We start from the raw sequence: 22,444 nt of genomic DNA on the forward strand, positions 1-22,444 counted from the left end.
TTTATCATCAAGAGATAAATTGATTTCTACTCTCCTCAAATTTGAGTGGACCATGTGACTGACTTTGATCAACAGAATACTGTGGAAGTAATGTTATAGCATATCTGCCTCAAGAGACCCTGCTGCTTTTGTTTTTTGCCCTTTTAGAGACCACATGTAAGGAAGCTTTGGCTAGCTTGCTAGCCAAGGAGAACCAAGGCAGTCAAGTCAAAAGAATCAGTAAACCATAAGACACATAAATGAAGCCATATATATGCAAAAATGACCAAAAATGTAGGAATAAGCTCAGGCAAGATTACATATAGCAGAAATGAACTATCCCAGTGGAGATATGTACAAACTACCAATCTACACATATATAAACAAATAAATAGTTGTTGGTTAAAAATAAATGCTGGTTGGTCTATGATTCTGTTTTGCTGTGATTTGTTACAGAGCAATAAAAAACAAAAACATGTAGGTTCTTTTTAAAATATTTATTTCTTGGGGTTGGACGGTGGCTCATCTGGTTGAGCACACATTACAATGCTCAAGGACCTGGGTTCAAGCCCTCAGTCCCCACCTGCAGGCAGAAAGCTTCACTAGTGGTGAAGCAGGGCTGTAGGTGTCTCTCTGTCTCTCTCCCTCTTCCCTCTCAATTTCTGGCTGTCTTTATCCAATAAATAAAAATAATAATAATAAATTATTTATTTATTGAATAGAGAGAGAAACAGATGAGAGGGAGAAAGAGTGGTCTGGGAGATGGCGCAGTGGATAAAGCATTGGACTCTCAAGCATGAGGTCCCGAGTCCAATCCCTGGCAGCACATATACCAGAGTGATGTCTGGTTCGTTCTCTCTCTCTCCACCTATCTTTCTCATTAATAAAAGAAAATAGGGAGTCGAGTAGTAGCGCAGTGGGTTAAGCACACATGGTGCAAAGCACAAGGACCGGCCTAAGGATCCTGGTTCGAGCCCCCAGCTCTCCACCTGCAGGGGAGTCACTTCACAGGCGTCTTTCTCTCCCCCTCTCTGTCTTCCCCATCTCTCTCCATTTCTCTCTGTCCTATCCAACAACAACGACATCAATAACAACAACAATAGTAACTACAACAATAAAACAACAAGGGCAACAAAAGGGAATAAATAAATGTTAAAAGAAAATTTATATAAAAAAAAAACTTGAAAAAAAGAGGGAGGGAAGGAGGGAGGGAGAAAGACAGCAGCAATGCTGCTTCACCACTCATGAAGTTTCCCCCTGGGAGCTCCAACTTGGGTCCTTGTACATGGTAACATGTGTACTCAATTGAGTGAACCACCACTCGGCCCCTGGATTTAGATTCTTAGCACACTGAGTAAGATTCTAATGGCTTAAATTGGAATATATGCTCCTTTTATGACATGCTATCTTAAGCATGTCTTATGATCTCCCTAAATGGTACACTTAACTCCTACTTCATCAGAATGGTGTGAGGATTAAATGAGATGATAAACTTTCAGTGTGTGGCAATGGGCAAAAACTCCTTACCTAAAGTTGTTGCTCAAAGGAAATCTATGTGGAGGGTAGACAGCATAATGGTTATGCAAAGAGACTCTCATGCCTGAGGCTCTGAAGTCCCAGGTTCAATCCCTCACACCACCATAAGCCAGAGCTGAACAGTGCTATGGTAATAATAATAATAATAATAATAAATCTAACCTAAGAGTTGTAGTGTGGGAAAATAGAAAACGGAAGTGTTAAATATAAATGATGTGTCATTTATGATCCATAACAGTAAACATTAGAAACTGGGATTTTCTTGAGACCAGAAAACCAAACTAGACTAGTCTGAGGGCATGGATTGGGTCCCACCTGTGTCCTGAATAATGAATGCAGAGTTGAATGGTCATGGATGAAACCTGGAATTGAAATTATACCCATGTGTCAACAACTGTATTATAATTCATTAGCCTCTCTATAATGTAAAAAAAAAGAGATAAATCTGGAATTGGGTGGTAGAATGAGGAACTGATACTAATATCATGCAGAGTCCCAGGTTTAATCCCCCAAACCACCATAAACCAGAGCTGAGCAGTGCTTTGGTAGTGGGGGGGGGGGGGGGAGGTTTGAAAAGCAGAGGAAATACCCACCCAGCCATACATGTGTGTTCTCTCTCTCCTCAGATGAAATCCAGGATTCCTTACTATGACCTGAGTATCCTGACCACCCAACTTTCTCCTCCTCATTCAGTGTTTCAGATACTCTGACCTCTCCTCAAATTTGTCATGGTCTTCCTTGCCTCAGAATCTTTGTACTTAACTGTTCCCTTGTCAGAGGGAGCTTCTAAAGTGTTCATTCTAAAGTTCTTTTTACTATTTTTCAGTAACTCATCGTTTTCCTTCAAAGTACTTGTTGCTATCTGAAAGTATTTGTCTATCTGTATATTATTTACATCTGATTTTAGGAGGTGAGCAAAGTAATAAGCTCCATGAGGAACTAGAACCTATTTATTTGTTAATTAGTCATCACCAAGGTTTCACTACTCCAGGATGACCCCCCCTACCCCCAAATACAGAGAGACAGAGACAAAGAGGCAGAGAGAGAGAGAGAGAACACCACAACACTGAAGCTTCCTCAAATGCAGTGAAAGCTAGACTCAAACCTGGGTCATGCACATGGCAAAGCAACACACTATCCAAGTGAGCTATTTTACCAGCACATTGATATCTATCTCATACTGTATCCCCAGCATCTAGTAACATCTGTCTCATAGAAAATAATCAATTGCTGTTAATTGAGTGAATGTGGTGGGGAAGCAGAACTGGTAAGACTAGGTTCAAGAGCTGAAAGGAGGCTTTACAGAAATCTTGCCTAACCACATAGGAAGAATGACACGCCTAAGGTACTAGGCAATCCTTTCTCTGGATTCCTCATACACTGAATTCAAATGTTACGTCTGACTTGGTAGATGAGGACCAGGTTCTGGTCACCTCCCCATGGCTATCACAGTATGCTTGTAACTAACTTCTCCCACATCCCACAAGGGAAGAGATTGTATCTTTGGAAGCAGAGGTGTCAATCAACTGACAAACTGTGAAAGAAGGGTTGGAGAGGATGGAGAGGCTCTTCACTGGGCCAGGAAGCTATTCTGAGGCAGCTCAGGGATAATAGCTGATACCAAAATAACCGCAATCTCCTCACCCTTGTTCCAGCCCTCACACCTCTGATCCTATCAGAGGTGAGGTTCACACTTGAATTCCTCTCAGTAACACTTAACACACTTGTTTTTTAACAAGGCCTGCTGGGGACAGGGTGATCATCAGACCCATCCCTGTCCACTGGTGGCTCACAGTCTTTCAGAGGAAATGGGCTAAGGACTAGCTATGCTGCTGAATGATGGTGCTTAGCTAGTTCTGGGGAAACTCAAACTAAAGAATATCCTAGAGAAAGAATTCCTAGGTTAGCTGTTGCACTTGCAGAAATTAACCAGCCCAGCAGGTGACAAAAACAGAAGAAATCGCCACTACAAACAGAAGAGGGAGGCAACATAGCTAAGTTTCAGGAATAGTAACCTGTTTTAGTGGATGAAAGTATAGGAATTTGAGAGAGGAGTTGAAATAAAAGGTCACAGAGGAGATAAGATATGAGAGTTTGTCTAAATTATGTTGAATTTGGATGTCAAGTAATGAAGGAACGTCGGAAGATTTTAAGTCAAAAGGATGCCAAGGGGGCCAGGTAGTGACGCACCTGGTTAAGTGCACAAACTACAGGGTGCAACGACCAGGGTTCAAGCCCCTAGTCCCCACTTGTAGGGGGAAAGATTCACGAGTAGCGAAGTTGAACTGCAGGTATATCTGTCTCTCTCTCCCTCTCTACAAGCCCCCCCCTTTCAATTTCTGTCTATACAATAATAAAGGAAGAAAGAAAGAGGACGCCGCGAATAAGTCTGGACAATAGAAAATGACTAACTTTAGGTAAATTACTCAGATGGGATTGAGTGACAAAATCAAGGGAGAAAAACACATTATTCTCGATGGGAAGTTTTGATGGAACTTCAGTAGGAAATAGGCATTGAGCTTCAGTCTCTAGTGAGTAATTTCGCCAGTCCCACGACTCCTATGCCACTCCACTCCAGAGATTCAACTTTTGTTTGCTGGTTCCGAGCACTAAGTTTGAGGAGAAAAGAAAAAAAAAAGTACTGCTGGAAGCCTAACTCTTAAGAAGATCCAAGCTGGAGACTTCAATTCCCAAAATGCATAGCTATGCAGCTCTGCAGGTCGCGCATGCTTCTTTTCAAGAAAAACCGGGTTGGCTTACAGACTTACAGACTCGCCGGCTAGGTGAAGTGCAGGAATGCTAGGGACCGCCATCTTAGCTTGGGTCAAACCAATTTATACTTTAATCGGAGGCGCGTGTCTTCTCTCTCTCGTCAGTTGTACTGGCACTGAAAGAAAATGCGCTCAAATATTGCAATTCGCCTTTTATAATCTGAATGAAACTTCTTCGATTTTGCGGCTCAGCTGAGGTCTAACTATCCACACTTAGGATAGGTTATCCCACCATGGCCGCACTCAATTTGATTCTGATGGGGGCGGAGACGGAAGTTACCTCGCCCCGCCTCCTGATAGGAGGGGGGTTTCCGCTTCCGGCAGCGGGGCTGCAGCCTCGCTCTGATCCTGTGGCTGGTGGCCGAGCCGTGTGTCTCCTCCTCCGCCGCCGCCATATTGTCTGTGTGAGGAGAGGGGAGAGCGGCCGACGCGGCTGCCGCTTCCACCACAGGTACCGTAGGAGCCATTGCGCGAGGCGGTTAGGGGCTGCGAGTGGACCCAAGATGGGGCAGTGGGCTGTGACCGCTTCTCACACTTCCAGCTGACTACCCGGTGGCCGGTCGTCTTCCCCTGCCCCCCCCCCACTCACACACCAGCCCAGGCCCCTGCAGCTTATGGGGAGGCCCGGGGCCACCCCCAGGGTAAAAAGCGAGGCTTGGAGACAGAGGTTGGCATGTGGGTGGGAACTGGCTTTCGAAAGTCCAACTCATTGCGGGGGTAGATTGCTGGGGACTAGGGGACAACTTGGAGGCTGAAGGGGGGGGTCTTCATTGGGGGAAGGGGGCTTAAGGGGTGGGGTTGCTGGGGGAGGGTCCCCAAGGGAGTGGTGCCTGCTGGGAAGCGTGGCTGAACCCTCCGGCGGAGCAGAGGGGCGTGAGTGGGGTCCTTCCCAGATCCTCTGTACGAGGTTGAGCTTCCCACCTGCAAATTGGAGTGCAAGGAGGGAACCCCAGGCGAGGTCGCTGAGGAGAGCGAAGTCGGGCGGAACGGGTGTAGTTGGAGTTAAGAGTTAGTTGGGAGGAGCCTGGGTGGAAGAGGAGAGGTATGTAGAATAAAAGGTCGACTCAAAGTGCACATGTTAAGTTTGTGACCTTTTGAAGAGTGGGACTTTTGTTTTGACTGTTGACTACGTTGAAACATTTTTTAGCCCAGAGAGGTGATTAAGAAGTTAGGGCTTTTGTAGTTTGGGAGTGGGAAGCAAAGTCAGGATCAACAGAAGTTGCTTCTTGGCTTTTGTGGAAAGAGTTCTTAGAGGAGGTGTGGGACCTTTGTTTTGGAAGATTTAGCTTCATTGCAACTGCTCAATTCTATGAGCAAAAAACATGGAGGAAGAATATTAAGAAAAACTAGGAAGGGGAAGTTATTCTTATTTTCTTATATTTATTTATTTTCCCTTTTGTTGTCCTTGTTTTTTTAAAATAATTTTTAAAATTTATTTCCCTTTTTGTTGCCCTTGTTTTTATTGTTGTTGCAGTTATTGTTATTGATGTCGTCGTTGTTGGATAGGACAGAGAAATGGAGAGAGGGGGCCAGAAAGACACCTGCAGACCTGCTTCACCGCCTGTGAAGCGACCGCCCTGTGGGGGGTCCTTGCGCTTTGCGCCACGTGCGCTTAACCCGCTATGCTACCGCCCGACTCCCGGGAGTTATTTTTAAGGAATATATTTTTAAAGTCACTTCCCTTCTCACAAAATTGTTTACCTGTTAATGAAACAGAAGGAGAGAACCAGAGTGTCACCCTGATACATGCAAGGCCTGGGATTGAACTCAAGACTTCATGCTTGAGAGTCCACTGCTTCATCCACTGCCACCTCTAGAACTGTGGGGGCCTCATTGCACCTAAGGAGTCACAGTATAGACCAGTAGTAAAGAAAGAACCAGACTGCCGTGGCTCTCAAATATCAATGCCATTTGTAACTTAAGTGAACCTCAGTTGTCCCTTCTGCAAAATGGAAGTCATACATTTCCTAGACCATAGGTTTGTGGTGAAAGGTATATAAGATTGTGTTGACTGTGCTTCCCACAGTGCCTGGTCTTAATCTGTTAATACTGTTGCTGGCTTTTGTATTCTAGGTAAAATTTATGATCAATCTCTGACAGTAAACATCTTAATATATCTTTGTAGTTGTTGCTGTGTTTTAAGTACTGGCTTGATGAACTTTAGGCTGAACCAGAGCTAAGCTAGTTCTCACAGATGTGATTTTTTTTTTTTTAACTTCACCTGTAGAAGCTGGAAATAACACTGCTGCGAGAGTACAGACTTTATCATACCCAAAGACCCAGGTTCAAAACCCCACCCAGCACATGGGAACAACATGCATATATCAGGGCCTGCTTGACTAACAGTGGAGCAGTGCTGTGGTTTGTCTCCATTTTTACTCTTAACTGAGCTTAAAGGGGGGAGATGAGTGTTGGTATTGCTTAGGCTCAAAACCTCACTGCAAAAAAAAAAAAAAAAAAAATTCACCTGTTTTACCTGAGCAGGTTTGTCCTTCTGTGACTTTGAAATGTTTGGCTTTCATTTATTCTTGGGAGGCAGGGGTGTGTGTGTGTGTGTCTGTGTCTTAAAGAGAATGAAAATATTGAAAGTCTGCTTAGACTTATTATCACTTAATTTCAAAGTTAGGTCGTTGTTGGACAACTTTAAGAATAAAATGTGCCTAGTTATGTTTTTGGGTATGAAATATAGAAAAGAGAAGCACCAAAGAGAGTGGAGGAGGGAGGGGGTAGATAGCATAAAGGTTATGCAAAGAGACTCATGCCTGAGGCTCCAAAGTCCCAGGTTCAATTTCCCAAATCACCATAAACTACTGCTGATCAGTGCTTTGGCAAATAAATAAAATCTTTTTTTTTTTTTTTGCCTCCAGGGTTATTGCTGGGGCTCAGTGCCTGCACCATGAATTCACTGCTCCTGGAGGCCATTTTTACCCCCTTTTGTTGCCCTTGTTGTTGTAGCCTTGCTGTGGTTATTATTGTTATTGATGTTGTTTGTTGTTGGATAGGACAGAGAAATCAAGAGAGGAGGGAAAGAAAGACAGGCACCTGCAGACCTGCTCCACCACTTGTGAAGCAACTCCCCTACAGGTTGGGAGCCAGGGACTTGAACCGGGATCCTTAGGCCTGTCCTTGCGCTTTGCGCCACGTGCACTTAACCTGCTGTGCTACCGCCCAACTCCAAATAAAATATTTTTACAGAAAAAGTGGGAGAAGCAATAGGTTGGTTAGTTTCTGAGTAATGGGTGAATTAATTACCTATTTGAGGATGAAACAGGAAAACTTCACAAGGTATTTTTAATTATCTTGATATGTAGTCATTCTCTTCAAGGGTGGGGGGGTTTGCAATTTTTTTTCTTGCCCCCAGGGTTATTGCTGGGGCTCTATACAAATCCACTGCTCCTGGAGGCCATTCTTCCCATTTTGTTGCCCTTGTTATTGTTTTTGGACAGGACAGAGAGAAATCGAGAGGGGAGGGGAGACGGGGAGAGATAGACACCTGCAGACTTGCTTCACTGCTTGTGAAGCGACACCCCCACACACATAGGTGGGGTGGGCGCTGGAACCGGGATCCTTAACACAAATCCTTGCTCCTCAAGCCATGTGCTCTTAACCTGTTGTGTTACCACCCGACCCCCATATATATATATATATATATATTTTTAAATCATGGTCTCTATCTCTAAGCATATACCATTGCCTGATATCCTCTTTCAAAGAAAGGAGGTGTTTTCTCGAAGTTGGTAAAGGATGCTTTGCATAGACTTTTGGTTTGTAGTAGGCAGAATGATCCCTACAGAGATGTGCATGCTCTAATCCCAGAATCTGTGAATATGTTACATGGTAAAGGCACTTTGTAGCTGTAATTAGGGTTAGGAATTGTGAAATGGGCTGGGCAATGGCACATCTGGTTAAGCACACAGGTTACAAAGCACAAGAACCCAGATTCAAGGGCCCCCTCCCACCTGCATGGGCGGTTTCACAAGTGATGGAGCAGGGCTGCAGATGTCCTTCTGTCTCTCTCCCTCTCTATCTCTCCCCAAAGAATCTTAAGACAGAATGATTATCTTGGCCCAGAAAGTGGCACAGTGGATTAAGCATTGGACCCTGAAGCATTAGGTCCACAATTCAATCCTTGACATTGTGTATGCCAGAGCAATTATCTAGTGTTCTCTCTCTCTCACCCCCTCTTCCTTTTTCATGAATAAATACTTGAAGGGGGGAAGAAAAAGGAAGAAAGATTATCCTGGGTTTTGTGGGTAGAGCCAGTGAAATCATAGGAACCCTTAAAAGCCAAGAACTTTTTTTAGCTAGAAGTCAATACAGATGGATAGAAGGGGGAATGAGATATTAGAATTGGGAAGTGACTTCCATTTACCATTGCTGGAGGGAACTATATGGAAAGAAAGAAGATGGTCAGCATCTGTTGATAGTAGCAAAGACCACCCCAACTGAGCGCTTGCAAGAAAATAGAAGTCCTCAGTCCTGCTATGAGGAGCTGAATTTGGTCAACAACTGAAATAAGCTTTGAAGTGAGTGGTTTTTGTTTGTTGCCATCAAAGTTACCACTGGGGCTGCACCTCCTGCTGCATGATTCCACCATTCTGTCTCTGTGTGTGTATGTGAGAATTATTTCTGGACTTATTGGATAGAGACAGAAATTGAGAGGGGAGGGGAGATAAGAAAAGAAACAGAGACACCTGCAGCTCTGCTTCACCACTTGTGAAGCTTTCCACCTACAGGTGGGGACTAGGGACTTGAACCTTGTGTGCTGTAATGTGAGTGCTTAACCAGATGTGCCACCACCTAGTCCGTTTTGCTTTGTTTTAAGATAGATGGTGAAAGAGAGAGACCACATCACTACTCCACTGTTTTATAAAGTTTCCCCTTTGCTTAGTGTTCCCATTTGTTGGCAGAGGGCTTACTTAAACAGGTCCTCATGCATTGTTGAGTGTGTACTTTTCTAGGTGAGGTATCCCAGCCCTCTTGAAGTGGATTCTCACCCAGTTTCCAGCAAAAATGTGCCTTGAGTTTGGCCTTGCAGGATCCTAAGTGGAAGATCTAGTCAGGACCACCAAATTTCTGGTATGCAGAAAATGTGAGGTAATAATTTTCTAGTTGGTACAGTAGTACTAATTTAGCAGAACACTACTATCAAAAGGCGTGGATGGAGACTTGAAGAATTTTGAGGAGCATGGCAGAAAAAATCTGAAAAGGGTTTTTAGAAATATCGATGTTCGGATAAAACTTGGGCTTTTAAGCAGGAGGTTCTGGGTTCAGTTCCCAGCACTGTATATGCCAGAGTGATATTCTGGCTCTTTTGCCCTTTAATGTTAGGGTTGTTGGGGTTGGGCAGTGGCACACCTGGTTGAACGCACATCTTACAATGTGCAAGGACCTAGGTTCAAGCCCCCAGTTTCTTTTTTTTTTTTTTTCCCTTCCTTTCCCTCCCTTCTTTTCCCTTCCCTTCCCTTCCCTTCCCTTCCCTTCCCTTCCCTTCCCTTCCCTTCCCTTCCCTTCCCTTCCCTTCCCTTCCCTTCCCTTCCCTTCCCTTCCCTTCCCTTCCCTTCCCTTCCCTTCCCTTCCCTTCCCTTTTCTGCCTCCAGGGTTATTGCTGGGGCTCAGTGCCTGCACTGGAACCCACTGCTCCTGGAGGCCATTTTTCCCTTTTGTTACCCTTGTTGTTTATTGTTGTTATTGTTGTTGTCATTGTTGGATAGGACAGAAAGAAATGGAGAGAGGAGGGGAAGACAGAGAGAGGGGAGAGAAGGATAGACACCTGCAGACCTGCTTCACTGCTTGTGAAACGACCCCTCCCCACCACCGCCAGTGGGGAACTGGGGCTGGCACGGGGATCCTTAAGCTGGTCCTTGTGCTTTGCACCATGTGCACTTAACCCCCTGTGCTACTGCCTGACCCAAGATGGGGATCTTGGTGGGCACTGCATTAAACTTGTATATCAAGCCCCCAGTTTCTACCTACAGGGGAAGCTTCATGAGTAGTGAAGCAGTGTTGCAAGTGCCTCACTAATCTTCTCAATTTCTCTCTATCCAATAAGTAAATTTTTTATTTTATTTATTTATTTGTTTATTTTTGCCTTCAAGGTGCCTGCACCACGAATCCACTGCTCTTGGAGACCATTTCCCCATTTTTGTTGCCCTTATTGTTATTATAGCTGTTGTTGTTGGATAGAACAGAGAAAAATCAAGAGAGGAGAGGGAGAGAAAGACAGACACCTGCAGACCTGCTTCACCACTTGTGAATCGACTCCCCTGCAGGTGGGGAGCCAGGGGCTTGAACTGGGATCCTTATTCTCGTCCTTGTGCTTCACACCATGTGTGCTTAACCTGTTTCACTACCGCCTGGCTCCCAAATAAAATATTTTTAAATGAAATGACTTCATTAATAGCTTACATTAAAATGTATATATAGTGTTGTTGATGACTCTGATGGTGAAGGCTTTTATAGAAGTGAGGTATGTTGGAAACTCAAGGAAAAGAGATCTTAGTACATATGGTACATAAGTTTAAAATTAAGTCATATGGTCATGTGAGGAAGAGAATTTTTTTAAATATTTATTTTATTTATTTATTCCCTTTTGTTGCCCTTGTTGTTTTATTGTTGTAGTTATTATTGTTGTTGTGGTTGTTGGATAGGACAGAGAGAAATGGAGAGAGGGAGGGGAAGACAGAGAGGAGGAGAGAAAGACAGACACCTGCAGACCTGCTTCACCGCCTGTGAAGCGACTCCCCTGCAGGTGGGGAGCCGGGGTTCGAACAGGGATCCTTATGCCTGTCCTTGTGCTTTGCGCCACCTGCGCTTAGCCCGCTGCGCTACCGCCCGACTCCCCGGAAGAGATTTTTTTTTTTAAGTGATGAATTTTGTTATTTAGCTGAAGAAGATTCCTAAGCAAAGGGTTAAAGATGCAGTCTGGTTTATTTGTGGATGTCAGTCTGACTGGCATGAACCCTGTGATATGAATGTACAACCTAGGTTCTTGTGAGTTTTATGCTAACAAACTGCCAATTTGGATTGAAAAACACAAGACTCCAAGAGGACTGTTAAATCTTTCTTTGCCCCCCCCTTCCATCCCCAAATTAAGACTCAGGTTGGAATTAAGATCCCAGAGGGATGGCAGCTGAAATCCATAGAGGGTTTTGTTATGAGTCTTTCATGCTTAGACATAAGAAGCCTACTTAGTAATGTTTGCTGTGGTGAACAAATTATATATATTTGCGTCAGTGTGTTTGGTTTTGTTGTTGTTTTATGAAAATGTCTAAAGTGGGGTTTTTTTGTGTTACTTCTTTTTTTATCATCTGTAGAAGTTCACTGCTCCTGGTTGACTTTTTCACGACTCTGAAGCTTTCTCTAGTCTGATGAGGCTGGGAAGGTTGCATAGTGGTCATGCAGAAAGACTTGTGCTTGAGGCTCTGAGGTCCCAGGTTCAATCCTCAACACTGCCATCATAAACCAGAGCTGAGCAGTACTTGGGGGGGCTAATTCTTAATGGAATCCTATTGAAATTGCTGAGGGAGGAGGGAAAGGCAGCAAAGCAGGACAGAAAGAATTCTGGCGTGAGAATTAGTAGTACCCACTCTAGAGATACTTGAATTAATAAATAATACACCAGCTAATGTTATCTTGCAGTGTTGTGCGGATTGAAGAAGATAATTTGTAAAATTCTTGGGTTGTCCCTTACTATCTGTGAAGAATGTGTTCATTACTAGTGTTGCTACTCTTTATTCATTTTCTAACGAGTTATTTCTAAAGAGACCTTTTGACTTGTATATCCTGTTTCTCTGGTGGGTGAAGCGTTTTATTGCTGTTGCTTAGAGGTGGAGTAGTATGTAACTACACCCAATGTAAATTGCCTCAGTTACTCATGAGTTGTATACATGGCCAGAGTCTTGGAGAATCTAGGGTTCTTTAACTTCCAGATGGGTAAGTGAATCTTCCCATCTCAGACTTGGGGAAAGTTCAGTGTTTGCTTTCTTATATACTTGTGAACCTAGGTCCTAGTCACACTTTGGGAATTATTTGTGTATTATGTATTATATATGTTGGGAGAACTTTTTCAGCATGGGTATCTTTTTTCTGTTTCTTAGGCAATCCACTATCTTGCTTTTGTGTTTGCCCTCTATTCATAGATTTTTATTTTTTTTAGTACTCTTTACGTAGGAGAGGAGCCTCTGTTTATCAGTACTTTCAGGTTGTTAAACTGTGGGAAAGAGAATAAATTTGACTCTTAATTATTGAAGCTCACAATTCTCCACCTTGCAATCTATCTCACTATAATATTTATGGTAGGATCCTAAGAATTGGTTTGCAACTATTAAATCCTGTATATTAGTCATATTTGTTTTAGAAGAGGTATTCAAATGATAGCAATAGTAAATGTTCTGCCTTTTGGTTCTAGATGGTTTTGTCAGTGGTATAAAGTTTTAGATTGTGACTTATGCTTTTGTTGCCTGGTAAAAAGATAAACAAATAATGGCTAATTTGTCCAGCATTTTATTACACTTTATATTACTGAGGACAATATTGAAATTTAAACTGCTTAGGTTTTATGATATTTCACTTTATTAGAAGACCACTTACTGTTGTCATTGATGCTTTTTGTTATTTTCCTGACTTAAAAATAAAGAGAAATGAAATTCACACTATTGAAATGCTCATGTTTTCTGTCATTCCTTATTTGTCATTTGTTTTTTGAAAATACTTGAGTGGAGTTGGGGAGACAGTGAAAACGGTTATGCATAACCATTTGCAGGTTATGCAGGTTTAGTCCCCTGCACCACTATAAGCCAGAGTTGAGCAGTCCTTTGGTACTCTGTCTCTCCCTGTATCTCTCACTAAAATAGTTAAAATATTTATTTAAAAGAAAATACTTGAGTGTGTCACTTGTTTTGGGGTGGGGGTGGAGGTCATCACTAGGGATTCACTACTGTGGATTAACTTTTCAGATAACAGAAAAAAACCTCAAAGCATTGAAACTTGCCCTGGTTCTGTGAGGACCAGGCTCAAACCTGGATCACAAGCATGGCAAAGTAGGTACTCTCCCAGGTGACCAGAATTTGAGCGAGATGTTGTCAGAGTTGTACCTAGGAATAGAAACTGAAATACCAGTGAGTGATAGGATAGTGTTTATATATATATATATTCCCTTTTGTTGTCCTTGTTTTTTTATTGTTGTAGTTATTATTGACGTCGTTGTTGTTGGATAGGACAGAGAGAAATGGAAAGAAGAGGGGAAGACAGAGGGGGAGAGATACACACCCGCAGACCTGCTTTATAAACCACCTGTGAAGTGACCCCCTCTTACAGGTGGGGAGTCAGGGGTTCTAACTGGGATCCTTATGCTGGTCCTTGTGCTTTGTGCCACATGCACGTAACCCACTGCTCTACCGCCTAACTTGCAGGATAGTATTTTAATTCACTTCCAGATTTATGCAAACACTAACTTCTCAAATTATTATGTAATGTTACCTATAGAATATTTACATTCTGAATTTAAACCATTAACAGAACCAGAGAGAGAACTTGTTGACTGTGAGCAGGTATTGAATAGTTTTCTTGCTTGGGATTTGAAAGTCAGTAAGTTATGCTGAATTACTGATCTTTTTGATCTGTGTATTTCCCCCACTTTACAAAATAACCACCAGTCTTATATATAGCATTAATTTAAAAGTTGAGATCATATTGTTGACATGGTTATCACCTTGATTTGAGACATTACAGGGAATGGGGGGGTGACCTTAGTCATTTTTACTATTAACTTTTATTCTTCCAAAGCAGGATTAAGGTTGGTTTATTCATTATGGCATCCAGATTGACAAACCCTCAGAATAAATGCTTGACCATTAGTGGTATATTTGAGCAAAGGGTGAAACAGTTGCAGGTGTCTGTCTGTCCCTTTTTTTTTTTAATTTTTTAAATTTTATTTATTGGATAGAAACAGCCAAAAGTCGAGGGGGAAGGGGGTGATAGAGAAGGAAAGAGACCCCTGCAGGTGGGGGCCAGGGGCTCAAACCCGGGTCCTTGCATATTGTAACATGCATGCTCAATTAGCACCTGTCTTTCTCCCTCTCTCTGCCTCTCCTCCCCCTCTCAATTCCTCTCTCTCCTATCAAAATAAAGATTTAAAAATAAATAAGAGTTCTGAGGGGGTTGGGTGGTAGCACAGTGGATTAAGCGCATATGGTGCAAAGCGCAAGGACCAGCGCAAAGATCCGGGTTCGAGCCCCTGGCTCCCCACCTACAGGGAAGTCACTTCAGGAGCAGTAAAGCAGGTCTGCAGGTGCCTGTCTTTCTCTCCCCCACTCTGTCTTCGCCCTCCTCTCTCCATTTCTCTCTGTCCTATCCAACAGTGATAACAATAACAACAGTGATAACAAGGGGGGGGAATGGCTTCCAAGAGCAGTGGATTCGAGCTCCAGCAATAACCCTGGAGGCAAAAAAAAAAAAGTTCTGAAATGGTTTTCTCAACCTACTATGAAAATATTTGTTTGCTTGTTTTTGCTGCTGGGACTTTGCACCTGCACAATTCTACTATCCTGATAGGTCCCATTCTCTCCCCCACCCTGCCTCCAGATAGAAGGTGAGAGACAGAAAAGAGATATCACACCTTAATCACATATGAAGCTTTTTCTGTGTCTGATCCTTTGACATCGTGGACAGGTCTTGAGTATGGTGAAGTATATGTTTTGCTGGTTAGGCTGTCTTCCGGCACCCCCCCCCCCCGATTTTTTACTCTTAAACTGTAGCTTATTAGCTTAAGGTTATTAGCTATAGGTCTTTAAAACCTGTGTAGTCAGGGATTTAGGATGGGATGAGATTCTGGTACTCACAGGCCTCTGACCATTTATGCTGGTTAGTGAAGATCCAAACAGCATTGACCATATATTTCAGTTGTTCTTACAAATACTATTTTCTTTCTGTGTTTTGACTTTGAAAGAAAATCACACAACTTTAGTATCTTGGCAGCTTTAAGAAGCCACTGACCTTAATAATCTGCTTTCAGTTTAGAAAGGACCATTTAAAATTATTTCTCCACCCTTAAATAATTCTCTTTCCATGTCTGATTCAGGAAATAATCTTTTAAAATGTAAGGCTCTAAATATTTGAATTGTTGGATATTTTTATAAATTATCATAAATTAACTTTTTTGTGTCGTTAAGATTGTTCATTTCCATTTGTCTAGCTCATTAATTCTTAGTTGTTCTAGGGTTTACAGAGTTCTCTAAGCTTATAAAAATTGCATACCTTTTCTTCAAATAATTTGCTCAGTAGGCAAAATAGTTCAAGCTCTATCTCCAAAGCATTGAAGGAAACTTTGGTACTGAGTTGTTTTATTCTCTCTACATACATACATACATCTGTCTATCTGCCTGAACATGCTACTTTATATATGCTTTCAGGAGTTTATGAATCTCTGATGTCATTGATAGCTTCAGTTACAGAACCATAATTTTGTATAGTCCAAGTAACACTGACTCTTTCTCCTTATCTTTAATATTGTAGCATTTGTCTGATAAGTTTACTTGTTACATCCTATTTCATTAGATGTTTCTGAGCTATCATTTATATGTTGGTTTATGTATTTATAGTGGACTTTGTGAGAGTATAGAGACACTATTCTGCTCTTGGTGCTTTAATTATAGAAACTGGTGGGTGGAAACTAGACGGTTAGCCCTAGTAAACTTATGCTATTTTCAATTTAAAGAAATTTCGGTTACTGGGGAGGTAACTTGAGTAGAACATTGTATTTATGTGTATAGCACACACACACACACACACACCTCCAGCACTTTACATGCTAGAGCTATATTCTACCCCCTTATTAAATAAGTTTCTTTTTTGAAAGGAAAGAGAAATTCAGAGGGAGAGGGAGTGAAACACCTGCAGTACTACACTGCTTGTGAATCTTACCCCCTACAGGTGGAGCCTGACTACCAGCCCCTCGTTAAGTATGTTTTCTGAAGGAATCTTTTTTTTTTTCATATTTTTATTTATTTGCTATTGGATAGAGACAAGTTGAGAAAGGAGGAGAAGATAGAGAGGGAGTGAGACAGAGACAACTATAGTCCTGCTTCACCACTCGCAAAGCTTTCCCCCTGCAGGAGGGGACCGGAGGGCTTGAGCCTGTAATGTTTCCACTTAGCCAGGTGCACCACCACCTGGCCCCCTTTAGAAGGTTTTTTTTATTATAAATTTATTTATTCCCCTTTGTTGCCCTTGTTTTATTGTTGTTAATAGATGTCGTTGTTGTATAGGACAGAGAGAAATGGAGAGATGAGGGGAAGACGGGGGGAGAGAGAGAGAGAGACACCTGCACACCTGCTTCACCACTTGTGAAGCGACTCCCCTGCAGGTGGGGAGCCAGGAGTTCGAACCGGGATCCTCACACTGGTCCTTGTGCTTTGTGCCATGTGTGTTTAACCCGATGCGCTACTGCCCAACTCCCCCTTAAGAAGTTTTTTTACAGTGCTGGTGGAAGCAATACAGGGGGGGGCGGGGGTCTTGGGAATTATAAGTTTCCTGTGACTCTGGTCAGTTCTGTAGTTCTTAATTGGCAAACGGTACATTGTGAAGTGCCACGAAGCATTTGAAGAAAAAGTCACGATTGGAAGACTGACAAAATAGCTCATTTGGATAGTAGACCTGCTTTGTCCTATACCAGGTTTGCAGAGTCCCACTGCATTGCAGGAAACTTCAGTGTCATGGTGTCTTTCCTTTTCTGCCTGTCTCTGTCTGAAAAAGTCAGGCCTAGAGCACTGAAACTGCAGCAACAACATTTTTTTTCTTTTTTAATCTTGGTTATAATAGCCAATGATTTTCTTTTTTTGTTACAGGGCTTTTACTGCTCCAAACCATCTCTTCTTCTCCCTCTCCTCCTCCCCAGATAGAGAACAGAGAAAGAAAGACACCACAGTGCTAAAGCTTCATTCAGTGCATTGGGGGACCTGGCTCAAATGTGAGTCATGTCCATGTCAAAGCAAGTGCACTAAGTGAGCTCTTTTGTCAGCACTAGAAAAAATATTTTTTAAGTCACACATCTCTTGACATAGAGATTACTCAGATTCACCTTCTGTAAAATGTCAGGTATAGTAACTTGGCTTTGGACTTCTTAGATTTAAAAATGGTCAGTATCAATCAGTGGCTGACCCATAATAGCGTGGTGGTGGTGGTGGTGGTGGTGTCGTCTTTGTCATCACTGGGACTTCCCTACTTCAGGACAGATTATTCAGATAGAAAATTCAGGGGCCAGGTGTTGGCACACCTGGTTAAGTGCACACATTACAGTGCTTAAAGCCCTAGGTTCAAGCCCCCAACCCTCACCTGCAGGGGAAAAGCCTCACAAGTGTTGAAGCATGTCTGCAGGTGTCTCTCTGTCTCTCTTCCTCTCTAGCCTCCCTCCCCCTCTCAATTTCTCGCTATCTCTATCCAATAATAGATAAAGAAAGAAAATTTACAGCATCAAAGTTTTTTTTTTTTTTTTGCCATTTTCCATTTTATTGGATAGGACAGAGAAATGGAGAGAGGAGGGGAAGACAGGGGGGAAAAAAGGACAGACACTTGCAGACCTGCTTCACCACCTGTGAAGCGACTCCCCTGCAGGTGGGGAAGCATCAAAGTTTTTATTAATGTGGTGGGGGCCAAACTTGAACCTGGGTTGTGCATGTGACAAAGCACAAACACATTATCCAAGTGAGCTACTTTGTCAGCCCCCCCCCCCCACACACACACACACTTATCTTTAGAATTGAGTCAACCAGTGTTTGCTGCTCTATGTTCTAGCCTATTTTCCCTACTGTTGGCAAGTCTAGGACAGCCCAATTATTAGGTACTGCTTATTAATCTCCAGTAAGAGAACATTGGTTATCTCCTGTATGATAGTAAAGGAGAAACAAGATATTAATCCTTACATTCTACAGTTCTCTCAGTGTAATCAGGTTAAATGTCATTTCCATGGAAGGTCATGTTTGGTTTTAGTGGTTCCAGTGTTCCTGTCCAAAGTTCATGTTTTTCAGTAATAGAATGTGGAACTGTTTTCTGTATCTCTATCAAGGATTGCCTGGCACTACTCATCACATGGGTAAATAATACAGCCTTATAAAGCTTTATGACTACAAATCATCTCTCACACATATTGATTGGTTTCAGTTCTTATTGGGAAAAGGTAGTATTAGCATTTGCCTCTGGTATTACTGATAAATGTGATAATTTTATATGAAAGACTGACATACACTTAGTATTACCTACAGATTATCATAGATTTTTTTTCCCTCAGTCTTTAGTAGGACTAGGTAAATACATAGGCAGGATTATTGGTTTTTTTTTGTTTTTGTGCCAAAATACTGTTATATTTCTAAATAGTAATGTTATTTATTTATTTGTTTGTTATTGGATAGAGACAAAAATTGGGAGGGGAGAGGGGATAGAGAAAGAGGCAGACACCTGCAGCCCTGTTTTCAGCATTTGTGAAGCTTTTTCCCCCAGCAGGTGGGGACTTGAACCCAGGTCCTTGCCTACTGGTGTGCCACTACCTGGCTCCACTAGGGTAGCAGGATAAATACATCATTCAGGTCCTTGAATTCATAGCTCTAACTGCTATGACTCAGGATTTGTACCTACACAATTCTGCCTCTCCTTGTAGGCACCACAGGACCATTCCACCACTCATGAAGCATGATTCTCCAATGTGGTGGCTAGAGATTTGAACCCACATCCGTATGCATGGTATTGTGTTTGCACTCCCAGTAGCTCTCAGCCCCTGGATTCCTAATCTAATGATAGAGATACATATGTAAACACGGGGAGGGGAGAATAAACAACCACAGTTCCACTCTGACACATGTGATTCCAGGGTTCACCAAAGGTTACTTCTTTTTGAAAGTATTATTAGAAATGTTACACTGTGTGGTAAGTAAGAAGACATTAGACAAGAATAGAGGTTGAGGAAGTTAGGTGGTGGCACATCTGGTTAAGCACACACATTATAGTGCACAAGGATTCAGGTTCAAGCCCTTGGTCCCCACCCGCAGGGGGAAAGTTTCATGAGGGGTGAAACAGTTGCTGCAGGCGTCTCTCTATCTCTCTCCCCCTCTCAATCTCTTGTCTATCCAACAATAATAACATTGAAAACGAATAGAGGTTGAAACTGATAACTAGATATAGTTAATTAAATAATTACAGGTTTTTTCTTTTTTTTTTTTATTTAAGAAAGGATTAATTAATAAAACCATAGGGTAGGAGGGGTACAATTCCACACAATTCCCACCACCCAATCTCCATATCCCACCCCCTCCCCTGATAGCTTTCCCATTCTCTATCCCTCTGGGAGCATGGACCCAGGGTCACTGAGGGTTGCAGAAGGTAGAAGGTCTGGCTTCTGTAATTGCTTCCCTGCTGAACATGGGCGTTGACTGGTCGGTCCATACTCCATAATTACAGTTTTTGGGAGTCAGGTGGTAGCACAGCGGGTTAAGCGCAGGTGGTGCAAAGCACAAGGACCAGCATAAAGATGCCGATATGAGCCCCTGGCTCCCCACCTACAGGGGAGTCGCTTAACAGGAAGTGAAGCAGGTCTACAGGTGTCTCTCTCTTCCCCTCTCTGTCTTCCCCTCCCTCCTCTCTCCATTTCTCTGTTCTAACCAACAACAACATCAATAACAATAATAATAAAACAAGGGCAACAAAAGGGAATGAATAAATAAATATTTAAAAAATAATTACAGTTTTCATTTCTAATTGTATCAGCTTTGGTAAGGTCTAGGAATTTTTTTTCCCTTTATTGGTGGGGTTAATGGTTTGCAGTTGACATTTAATTACAGTAGTTGGTACATTTCTCAGTTTTCCATACAACACTGTAACCCCCTACCAAGTCCTCCTCTGCTGTCATGTTCCAAGACCTGAACATCCCACCCCTACCCCAGAATCCTTTACTTTGATGCAATATACCAAATCCAGTCCAAGCTCTGCTTTATGTTTTCTCTTCTGTTCTTAGTTTTCAACTTCTGTCATCCCATATTCACCCTTCTCTTTCTGGCTTACCATACTTAACAGAATTCCTTCAAGCTCCATCCAAGATGGAGTGAAGAAGGTAAAATCACCATTTTTAATAGCTGAGTAATATTCCATTGTGTATATATACCACAACTTACTCAGCCACTCCTCCGTTGTTGGACACATGGGCTGCTTCCAGGTTTGGCTATTACAAATTATGCTGCTATGAACATAGGTGTACACGGATCTGTGTCTGGTTCCTTAGCATATATCCTGACATAAGGTTACTCATACCATCCTATGTTTTCGTTATCTTATGTTTAAGGATACAGCATATGGTGGGAATTTTTTCCCTTTAAATTTTTTTTAAAGATGTTATTTATTGATTTGTGAGAAAGAACCAGAGCATCACTCAACATGCTAAACCAAAGGTTGAGAGTCCAGTGTTCTGGCCACTGTGCCACATCCCAGGCTGCAAAATTTTTTTTAATAAATGTGCAATAACATTGACTATTCTGAGTACAATTATCTGAATTTTTATACATAAATTCAAGTAACAACCATCAAAATCAGGATACAAAACAGTTCTATCACCTCCCTCATTTTACCCACCCCTTCACCCCTATTCTGTGGTAATCATATTTCTTAGTACTATATAGTTTTAATTTTTTTATTATTTACTTATAAAAAGGAAACACTGACAAAACCATAGGATAAGAGGGGTTCAACTCCACACAATTACCACCACCAAAACTCCTTATCCCATCCCCTCCCTTGACAGCTTTCCTATTCTTTAACCTTCTGGGAGTATGGACCCAAGGTACATTGTGGGATATATAAGGTGGAAGGTCCAGCTTCTGTAATTGCTTCCCCACTGAACATGGCGTAGACAGGTCTGTCCATACTCCCAGCCTGCCTCTCTCTTTCCCTAGTGGGGCGGGGTTCTGGGAAATCGGAGCTCCAGGACACATTGGTGGGGTCATCTGTTCAGGGAAGTCTGGTTGACATCATGGTAGCATCTGGAACCTGGTGGCTGAAAAGAGAGTTAACATATAAAGCCAAACAAACTGTTGACTAATCATGAACCTAAAGGCTGGAGTAGTGCAGTTGAAGAGTTGGGGGTTTTTTACAGTCAACAATATTTATACACCTTTCCCATATTTGGGAGCTACTCTCTTCCCAGATTCAGCTTTCTGATCCTTTTTCAGCCATGACATCATCTCCCCAGACAATAACTAGTATCCACCTGCATATCAGGTTTCAGGCTCCTGGTGGGGGGTGAGGTGCCTAGTATAGCCACAGGCCCTTTGGAATATAACTAAAATATGCCTGCTAGCTATCTACAGAACAGAGAGACCCCCACATACACAACACACACACACACACGCACACACTGTTCATCTGCAGTACTATATTTCTATCTTTTCAAGAGAGTTCAGGGCTGGAATAATAGTTCACTGGACAAGGTACCTGTCTTGCCATTCTCCTAAGAAGGTTTGAGTCCTACTACTTCATAGGAGGTGCTGTGATACTAGGTGAAGCTCTAGTGCTATGGTGTCTGTCTGTCTAAAGAAACAACCCACCACACCATCTGGGGAGACAACATAGTGGTTATGCAAACAACTTGAATACCTGAGGCTCTGAGCTTTCAGGTTCACACCCCAGCACCGCCATAAACTAGAACTGAGCAGTGTTCTGGTGAAAATTAGAAATATAGTAAAATACCAAAAAAATAAACAAACAATCCAAAGCAATGAAATGGTACATGTACATGGTCTGGATTCTGCAGAAAATAAAAGTTGTGTTACCAAAAGTTATGTTTTTTTTCTTAATTGCTGAGTAGTATTTCTCTTATGGGTGGGTCGTGTTGTTTATCCATTTAGTTTTTGGTATTTTTTCCTGTGGTTATGACTGCAGTAGCTATAAATATACAGTAGCTATATAAATATATGTATAGACTTATGTGAACATACGTTTTTATTTCTGTATGGTATATTCTTAAATGGGCTTGCTAAGTCATGGTAAATGTAATTTTAACCTTATAAGAAGCTGCCAACCTTTTTCAGAAAATCTAAACCATAAGCTAGCAATGTACTAGAGTTTTAGTGTTTTATATCCTCTCCAGCACCTACTAGTGTGTTCTGTTGGGTATTTAAATC

At 42.2% G+C, this 22,444-nt stretch overlaps 1 protein-coding gene and 1 long non-coding RNA gene across 2 annotated transcripts in view; one reads left to right on the plus strand and one right to left on the minus strand.

Moving 5' to 3' along the window:
- Positions 1-3,899: 3,899 nt before the first annotated feature.
- Positions 3,900-4,517, minus strand: LOC132537539 (uncharacterized). Its single transcript, XR_009549005.1, has 2 exons — positions 4,284-4,517; positions 3,900-4,124 (listed from the first exon to the last, which is right to left on the minus strand). It is a non-coding gene; the product is annotated as an uncharacterized LOC132537539 (long non-coding RNA).
- Positions 4,518-4,589: 72 nt separating this feature from the next.
- Positions 4,590-22,444, plus strand: part of CSNK2A1 (casein kinase 2 alpha 1) — a 48,521-nt gene continuing 30,666 nt past the window's right edge. The window contains 1 exon segment of the mRNA XM_007523044.2: positions 4,590-4,737. The gene's annotated coding sequence lies outside the window, so the exon portion shown is untranslated.

Source organism: Erinaceus europaeus, chromosome 1 (assembly GCF_950295315.1).
Source record: "Erinaceus europaeus chromosome 1, mEriEur2.1, whole genome shotgun sequence".
Classification (NCBI taxonomy): Eukaryota; Metazoa; Chordata; class Mammalia; order Eulipotyphla; family Erinaceidae; genus Erinaceus; species Erinaceus europaeus.